Source organism: Arachis hypogaea, chromosome 8 (assembly GCF_003086295.3).
Source record: "Arachis hypogaea cultivar Tifrunner chromosome 8, arahy.Tifrunner.gnm2.J5K5, whole genome shotgun sequence".
Lineage (NCBI taxonomy): Eukaryota > Viridiplantae > Streptophyta > Magnoliopsida > Fabales > Fabaceae > Arachis > Arachis hypogaea.
The window spans coordinates 4,348,257-4,357,942 of NC_092043.1; positions in this window are offsets into that span (position 1 = coordinate 4,348,257).

A 9,686-nucleotide genomic window follows, 5' to 3' on the forward strand; every position below is an offset into this window, starting at 1 on the left:
AGATTTATGAATAAAAAAAATTAAATATATTATCTTATATTTTTTAATTAGAGTTCTGATTGAAAACCAATTAGTAATTTGATATAACAAATGATATTTTTAAAGTAAATTTTAGGGCTTAATTAAATTTCAAATTAATACTCTATATCCTAATTTGATTAAAATTAACACAAACCCACATTAATCCCAAAATTTCCAAATTGAAACTCTAACCCTAACCCTAATTACACTCAAACATACTCTCCCTTCTTCCCAAAACCCTAGCCGCTACCCTCCTCCTTCAACAAACTCAACATACACAAAACACACACAGCAACAGCGGAGGAGAAAAGAGGAAGAAGGGAAGCACGAAGAGTGAGAAAGAGAGGAGGAGAGAGAGAGAGAGAAAGGTGACGGCGCCGGTGGGGTTGGATGCCGCTGTCGCCGTCGTCGTTGTCTTCGTAGAGGAGAGGCGGAGAGAGCGCAACATAGAGGGAGAGGAGCAGTCACTGTCATGTCGTCGGTGGACCTTGGAGGTGGACCATGCCACTAATAAACTCCATTTTTAGGGTTTATCGTGTGGTTAATTTGGAGGATTTTATGACATCTTACCCACATTTATTCAATGAAATAGCATGGTTTCATGATTGTCTCCTAATTTGTTCTTAAGTGTGAAAACATACTTTTCAAGCCTTAAGTAGCTAAATTTAATTCACTTTTGATTTCACTAGATGCCTTGATATGTTTGTTAGTGAATTCAGATTGGGAAGGTTAGGAATGGATCAAAGGGATGAAGAGGAAAAGCATGCAAGAGGAGAAATCATGGAAAATCAAGGATTTGGGATGCGCCCATGGACGCGCGCGCGCACTAGATGCATACGCGTGGATCGCGAAACTCCAGAGACGCGTACGCGTACATGCTGCGTACGCGTCGATGCTCGCATGTGACTCACTTAAAGGCAAAACGCTGGGGGCAAATTCTGGGCTTCCCAGGCCCAGATCCAACTTATTTCTGAGGCTATTTAAGGCAGAATTCAAGGGGGAGTCAACACATTAGAATCACTTCACACATTATGACATAGTTTAGTTAGAGAAGTAGTTAGAGTTAGTTTCTAGAGAGAGAAGCTCTCTCTTCTCTCTTGAATTAGGATTAGGTGTAGGTTAATCTCTTAGATCTAGATCTACTTCTTCTCTTGCTTCAATTTTCCTTTTGCTTTATGAATTCTCTTGTAGATCTATATTTCTTCTCAATGCAATTGGTAAGTTCTTTGTTGTTTCATAATTGTTTTGCCTTTCTATTGTTAATCTCTTGCTTTTGTAGTTATAGATTCCTTTAATTCTTGAAATTCATATTGTTTACCTTTATTGCCTTCTATGTGCTTGATGAAATGCCTCTTTTAGTTATGAATTAGATTTTGTTCCTCTTGGCCCAGGTAGCGTAATTAGTGATACTTGAGTTATCAAACTCTCTTGTTGATTGATAATTAGAGATTGCTAATTGACTTGAATGCCACTAAAGCTAGTCTTTCCCTTGGGAGTTGGCTAGGACTTGCAAACTCAAGTTAATCCATCCACTTGACTTTCTTCCATGGTTAGAGGTCAACTAGGTGGGAGCAATGAACAATTCTCATCGCAATTGATAAGGATAGCTAGGATAGGACTTCTAGTTCTTATACCTTGCCAAGAGCTTTGTTAGTTGTTAGTTTATTCCCTTTGTCATTTATATTTCTCATCTATTATCTCAAAAACCCCAAACATACTTCATAACCAATAACAAGAATACTTTGTTGCAATTCCTAGGGAGAACGATCCGAGGTTTAAATACTTCGGTTATTAGGATTATTAGGGGTTTGTACTTGTGACAAACAAATTTTGTATGAAAGGATTATTGTTGGTTTAGAAACTATAATTGCAACGAGATTTTATTAGTGAAAATCTATACCACACAAAAATCCATTCATCAAAATGGAGCCGTTGCCAGGGAATTGCAAATGTGCGCTTGTTATTGGTTATTGTATATATGTGAATATTGTGAATAGTTTGCTCTTTTGCTAGTTTGCTTGTTTGATTTAGTAGTTAGGTTTTATCTCCTTGTTTTTGTTTTTGCTATCATGAACTCTCATCCTTTTGGCTGAGTTTGGTACCAACTATGTTGTAGAAAATAGAGAATACAATGAAGATATGCATCAAGGATGGAACAATCAAAGTTGGGAGGAGCCTCAAGCATATGGACAATCTTCTTGGCAACAACCTCCTCCGGTTTCGTATAGGTATAATTCCACTCCTTATACATATCAATCTAATGGATGTGGTAGTGCTTGTTGCACATGTCAACAACCACCACCACATGCCTATGAGCCTCATCCTTAACATAATCCTCAACCATACTCACAAGTCTCCTTTTACCAAGTACCTCCATATGACCCTTATCCGTATCCACCATACCAACCATCTAATGAGTCATATGAACCATACATAGAAGAACTACCACAATTCCATCACAATTACTCCCAAGAACCACCTCCATACCCTTACCAAGAAGAACCACCTTCCTATCATGAACCTTTCCTCCAAAATGATGAACCCTCCTATCCACACCAAGCCCTAATGGATGATTCTCTCACTTTATCCCTTCAAAGGCAAGAAGAGATGAAGAGGGAGATATTAGAATCCACAGCTGCCTTGATAGAGGTGGTGAACCGATTAGCCTCCCGATGTTTGAACACTCAAGGGACTCCCATGGCCACATGTAGGGAATCAAATGAAGAGCCTAGCATGAAGGAAAGATTGGAAACTCCAGTGAAAAAGGGGGAATGCTTTGTGTTAGAACAATTGGAGGAACCTATGCTTGTTAAAGAAAAAGAATAAGTGGTTGAAGATTTAGGAGATGCGAAACCTCCATGGGAGCATAGAATTGAAGATAACCCCTCCAAGAAGATTGAATTTGATGTTAAGGAGGGAAGTGCACAACCTCCAAAGCATAAAATACCAAATTCATCAACAAAAGATTCAAAGAATCAAAATTGCATATACTAACAAAATAACTAGAACCATAAGAATATAAGAGTAAATGTGATATAATTAAAGAGAAATTAAAGAGTACTTATAAAAGAGATGAGCAAGATCCAAGACCAAAATTGGAACTATAAAATTTTACAATGAAACCTAATTAAAAACCCTAAGAGAGCATTTCCTATACTACTCTATTACTACTCCTAATGTGCTGTTCTAATGTAAAAGTGAGCTCTCTCCAAGTGTATGTTCATTTTCCCTTGATATAGCCTTCAAATTGGCTTTAGCAACTCCAAAAGTTGGGCCAAGAGAGCCCCAAATTCATGTGTCATGTGATTTTTTAATGAAGTCATGTGCTGGAACTTTTACGTATGCACACTTGCTGATTTTTCCATGCACACTTCAATGTGTGCTTCTCCTTTGTTTTCATCATGAAATCTCCCATTTTGCATGCTTCCTTCCACTTTTACCTAGCCATTCTTGCTTCTAAGATCTAAAATCACTTAACAAAATATATCACGACATCGAATGGAATAAAAGTGGGATTAAAATTATCAATTTAAGTGCAAAAATGCATGTTTTCACATTTAGGTCCAATCTAGAGAGAATTAACAATAGTATGCTATTTTGGTGCTTAAGTGTGAGTTTATGTGATGAAATCCATCCAATTCAAGCCAAAATCATCATCAAATATGGACTCATCACTTGCCCTATGGTCGATAAAAGTCTCATCTGTCAGTTATCAATCCAACCCGACATGTCTGGTAGCGAACCCTGGACAGTCCTTAAGCACGCATCCCCAAGAGTCTATTCATATAATCATAATCATTCATCAATCAATTCTCATCTCATCGGGAGAATCTGGAGAGTATAAGTGCCCGGTCACAACTTGCATCAAAAGGTCAAAAGAATCTCAGATCTCAACCTGGAGCAAGTGGAGTCGACCCACCACATCTACCTAGGAAAATCCGAAACTCAGATAATTTCTCAAATCTTATATCATTCTCGACCGGGATCAAGTAGGGGCAAACCACTGTATCTATCCTAGGAAACTCAAACTAAACCTAGAGCAAGTGGATTAGTGCCACTGCATCTAGCTAGGCAGGTGTAACAAAATCAGAATCATGTTCAAGATCAATCTCATGATCAACCTCATTAACAATCTCCTCTTCAATCTCATCTCAATTCATATTCAATCTTAATTAATCTCATTCATCACCATCATTCATCCTCATAATCAATCATTACTCATCATCACATTCATCCTCATCACGCATCACTTCACGTCTTATTCATTTTTCTTAATTTCACTAAGTCAACTCTTTAGATTGGGTCCTTAACTCTTCCATCCTTAATTACACCAGCTCTATACTCTTATCAGGGATTATAAAGGTTTAGAGGGCTCGAGAAATGGTTGAGAACTTAAAAATTTCACTTTTAAGAAAAACAGGATGGTCGCATGCGCATGCACATGCTCGCGTGAGAGCAAATTTTCCAAACTCGCGTACGCAGACAACCTTCGCGTACGCGGAAGGGTTGGGCAGTGAGGTTTGCTCGCATATGCATGACTTGCGTCATGTACACATGAGCATCTTTTTGACAAATTCGCATATGCATCACCATGTCCGCATACGCAGGAGTGTCATTTTGGCAAATTCACGTACGGAGCCCATGTTCACGTACACAAGGGTGTTGGACCGAGGCCAACTTTTGCGCACGCACAACAGTGCTCGTGTACGCAACCCATATCAGAACTTGAAAAAGCTAATATGGTGGAAAAAATTAGTTTTTCCGCCCCAAATTCAAACCTTCATATCTTTTCTCACAAAATTCATTTCTCAACCATTCTTGAACCATTCGAAAGATCAATATATGAGTTTTCAAAAAAATCCAATTTTGAAAAGTTTTCAACTTCGAAGATCGAGTTATGGCCCACCGAAGTTGGCCAAAAATTAACTTTTGCCAAAAACACACATTTACCAAATCTTTCAATTGTTCACAAGCCAAATCAGTTTTAACACATTAAAAGGACCTCAAACTAACTCAATTCACATATTCACACTCAACCAAATTCAAACCTACTTCATTTACTTATTTCAACTTAAATTTCATCCACTTCATATCTCAATCCTCAATTCTCAATATCATATTAATCATTCCAACTCTAACACATTCATTAGACCTTAACACCTAGGCATACTTAACTTTTTATCATCTTTCATTATTCTTAAATGCATATTACAAATAAAAAATTTAATTAATAACAATAAACATCCAACTCAAACACCCTTTTTAATAATTAATTCAATAACGCTAAATAAATCAGAATTTCCAGCAACATTAGTCCCAATTCCAATAAGCACTCTTCAAACAAGTCACAATTTACACATATTCAACCAATATCATAAAATCAACAAATCCAAGCACATTCATAGCGAATCAATCTTATCAATCAATTACTCACAACAACTAATCTTATTTGCAATTATTCAATAAACTTTATGGGCATTCTTAAATTAAAATCTTTAATTTTAAAACGCATTTCCTACCTCGATTTGTTAAAATTAGAAGAAATTGGAGACGAAACCATGAAAGTGGTGGCTGGATGGACTACGCCAACAACGCAGCAGCATCATCATTCTCCATTATTCAACATTAGCAACATTCACAACAACTTTGGCAGAGCAGTAGCTACACGAGGCGACCACGGCAGCAAACAAAAACGATGAATTCAAATTGGATAAAACAAACAATGTTGGAAATTCAAGGGCAGTACAGAGACTAAAATTAAATTAGACCAAGAACATGGCAAATAAAATGGTGATAGAATAGAACGTGTAAATGGGGAAGAACCAGGAAAAAGGCTAGACCAGAACAAGGTAGTAGTATCAGAACTAGTAGCAGCAGCAATAACAGTAACACAGATGACTCTCTAAGACGTTGACACCTCAAAATCTTCAACAAGGGACAACAAAACAATAGCAATGAAATTTTTAGAGCAAGAACAACTTACAAAAATTAGGGAGGAATAAGGAAATGGAGCAGTAGCAACTTTGGCATTGGCTTCCAGTGACAACAACGCCATTTTCCAGCGGCCGGGAGCACGGTAACAATTGCAGCAATGGTACTAGAACGATTCCTCCTTCGTCACATTTCTCTCTTCTTTGCAACTCATTCCCTCTCGTTGAATCTCTCTCGTTCTTTCTCTCATGTGCAGTAGCAACGATGGAGCCTTCCGTAGCGGCGACGATGACTATAGTAATAGCCACATTGGAGACTTTGGCGGTGGAAAAGAAGCAATGCCTCCTTCTTCTTTTGATTCTCTCTCTCCCCTCCTCTCTCCATGTGCGGCAGCAATAGATTCAACTCTCTCCCTCTGCGTTGGGTGACAGCAACGACGGCTTCCCCCTTAGCCATCACTACCTCTTTCCCTGCTCCTTATCTCTTTCGAGTTCTCTTTCGCTGCTTCCTCTCCTCTCTCGATCCCTCTCTGTCTCTTTATGTGATGTATTTTGTGCGTGAGTGAGTAGTGGAGAAATAATGAGTGAGTGTGTACGTTGAGGGAGTGATAAGTGTGAGGGTACGTGTGTGGTGAGGAAAGAAAATAGTGTGTGTAAAAATAAGAAACTTAGGGTTAGGATTAGAGTAAAATATATATGAATAATATAATAATTTTTATAAAATTTTTGGAATAAAAAAATAATTTAGGATTAAGATATAATATTATAAAATTTTATTTATCAACATACTAATAAGTCCAAATAATTATTTTTTATTTATATTTTAATGTAAATATGTTATTCGTATTTTATAAAATACAATTTAAACCTAAAATATCAATTACTCAATTAAATGGTGTAACTCTTCATTAGTTTTTAATCACTGAAATTTTAATTTCAATTATGCAAAGTATTCAATTACAACAAAATATTATAAAAATAATCATTAACTTAAGCTGAAAGTATCATATTACTTTTAATAAAATAATTTTTATGAATAAAAAACTCAAACTAATAAAATACATTATAATTTATTCATATTTAGATTTTTAAAAGTACGAAATGTTACAATTGTGGACACAAGATCCTACAAATAATGTATATTTTTGAATCATTTGCTCTCTCCACTCGCTCCTAACGTTTATGGGTGCATGAAGGCCTATAAATAGAGGTATTGTTCTTTTCTTTCAGTACACAATTTTCTTTCATGCTATAAGCTTTCATTGTAATCAAAATTTATAAGTTTTTAAAGTGTTTTTTCCAAACATTTGATAGATATTTTGAGATTATTCATAGTGATTCATTTGTAACCATATACTCTGTAGCTCTTCTTGTGTGTTGAGAGACTTAGATGTTATTTTCTCTAAGTGGTGAGACTTGCTAAACACTGTAGTTGATGAGGATATCTAAGATCGTTAAGCACTCAAGAGAAAACACTCGAAGTTGGTATTTCTTCGAGTTCCTAGAGAATGAGTCTCTAAGTGGAGTGGCATAATCAAAATGATGATTATATAAAATAAGATGTTCATCAAGTGCTCTATCTTGTAGCAGTTTACCAAGCACCTTATAAGCTTGGTGATATAGTAAAAATTTATGCACCTTAGTGGGGAGGATTAGACGTAAGTAAAAAAGTTATACCAAACTAGAATATATCATGACTCGACGTAGGTAAAAAAATTACACCAAACCCGAATATATCGTCCTTGCACATCTGACCCTTAAATTCTTTACATTTCTTACTATTTATTTTTTAAAAGTGGTGTAAAACATTTTCTCGTTCTAAATGCTTGGAAACTTGTTCAGCCATAAAAGAGGTTCTAGTACGAAACCACTCGCATTTAAGCTTTTATTTATTTTATATATAAGTGGTACGGAAAATATTAAGTAGGTGGTTTAAATGCTTGAAGTATAAATCCACGAAAAATAGAAGTAGGTCACCTTTGTTTGCATGTTATATTTTCACAATTTGACTTTTCAGCTATCTTTTCAAAGTTTTAAATGTCATTAATATTCAATTCAACCTCCCCTCTTAAATATATTTAGGTGGTCAGGTGCAATCAACTTCACGTGAAGTTGATAATTGAGAGCTGTTAGATAATTTGACTAATTTGACTAAATTTTCATCTAACAGCTCTCAACTATCAACTTCACATAAAGTCAATTGCACCTGAGTTTTCACCATATATTTATCTTGTGTTTATCAATTAATAGTGGTGATGGTGAGATGGCAAGGACATGGAGGTGGGAGGTGAGAGGTGGTGGAGATGATAGAAGAGTAAAAAAAATAAAGAAGATTAGGAAGACCATAAAAAAAAAGGGATATTCATATCAAAATTTTACAAAATATTTAAAATACCACATAATTGTTATGTACTAATCAACGTGTCATCTAAACTTTTTCATTAGTCAGTTCAACATTTTCTATTAATGAAAACGGATTTAGTTAATGTTTAATCATTTTTATCAAATTTAACAATTTTTTTAAAAATTAATTTATCTTTTGCATTGTTTAATATTATTTTTTCGAATTAATCTTTATATACAAGTGTTTTGCGCTTACAAGCTTTACAAGCCTGGAGAGAATAAAACCTTCTAAATGCGCTGTTTATGTTACGTGCCTCTTTAACAGACTTTTAAATTAATCCAAATCAATTAACACGTGAATATATTAACTTCCATTTTTCAAAAGATTTTATTTCTTTTTTCAAGTTTCTTGCCAAATTTGTGCGATCTCCTTCGTGAGTTCTCTCTTTGCCTTCGATCTCCTTTGGTTTTTTTTCGATTTTTATGGTATCTGAAATCAAACTTTGAAATTGTTTTGAAAATAATAGAACTTTAGAAATACACCCAAAGGATTTAAGAAATATACCCAATATCAGATGGGAGACAATATATTTCTTCTTGAAATCTTTTAATGTTTTGCTGGTTAAGGATGAAGCACATGACAGAGACAATCTAGAAATAAAAACCTAGAAGAACATTTTGTTTAATCTTTTTTCGTTTTTCTGGTAATTTTTTTTTATGGAGATTTATCTTTTCTTTTTGATTTCTTCTACTCTTTGCGAAGAGTTAGAACATTTCTTCATTTGTTTTGAATGTCGCTTGAATCTTGACGGTTTGCATTTTGATTGAGGAAGAAGAGGAAGAGTGCAGCATAATAAATGTGTTGTGAAAAAACGCAAAGGATGATTAAGGCATGTGCGTTGGACGCTCAATTCTAAAGGAGTGGTGCGCATATTTTTATCTTGGACTTGGGCCAACTTGTATAGTTTGTAAGTCAAAAAATGCTTGTATGTATAGCAAGCCTCTATTTTTTCAGTATCAAAATTTTTTGAATAAAATTTTAATAATTTATTCTATTGAGTTATAACCAATTGAAAGTCTTATTCTCTGAACCACGAGCTAAACACCTGCCTAACACATTCCATCCTTCTCATTTCTTGGGGAGCAATCATTAAGGCCAATAAGAATTCTTTTCCCGGTAACTCTTCCTGTCTTTCATTTCTTTTTTAGTAGTTAACGTCAGTTAACAACATAGAATAATTTAACTGTTATTCATGAATATTCGTATATTTTAATAAGAATTGAGCTTTTTTGGCAAACCTTTTCCCCCTTTGATTTTCCTTTACTCAGCTTTTCAAACAAAAGTTCGAGTCCCAACAAAGACTACATCAACTTCAAAGACAAAAGCATAAG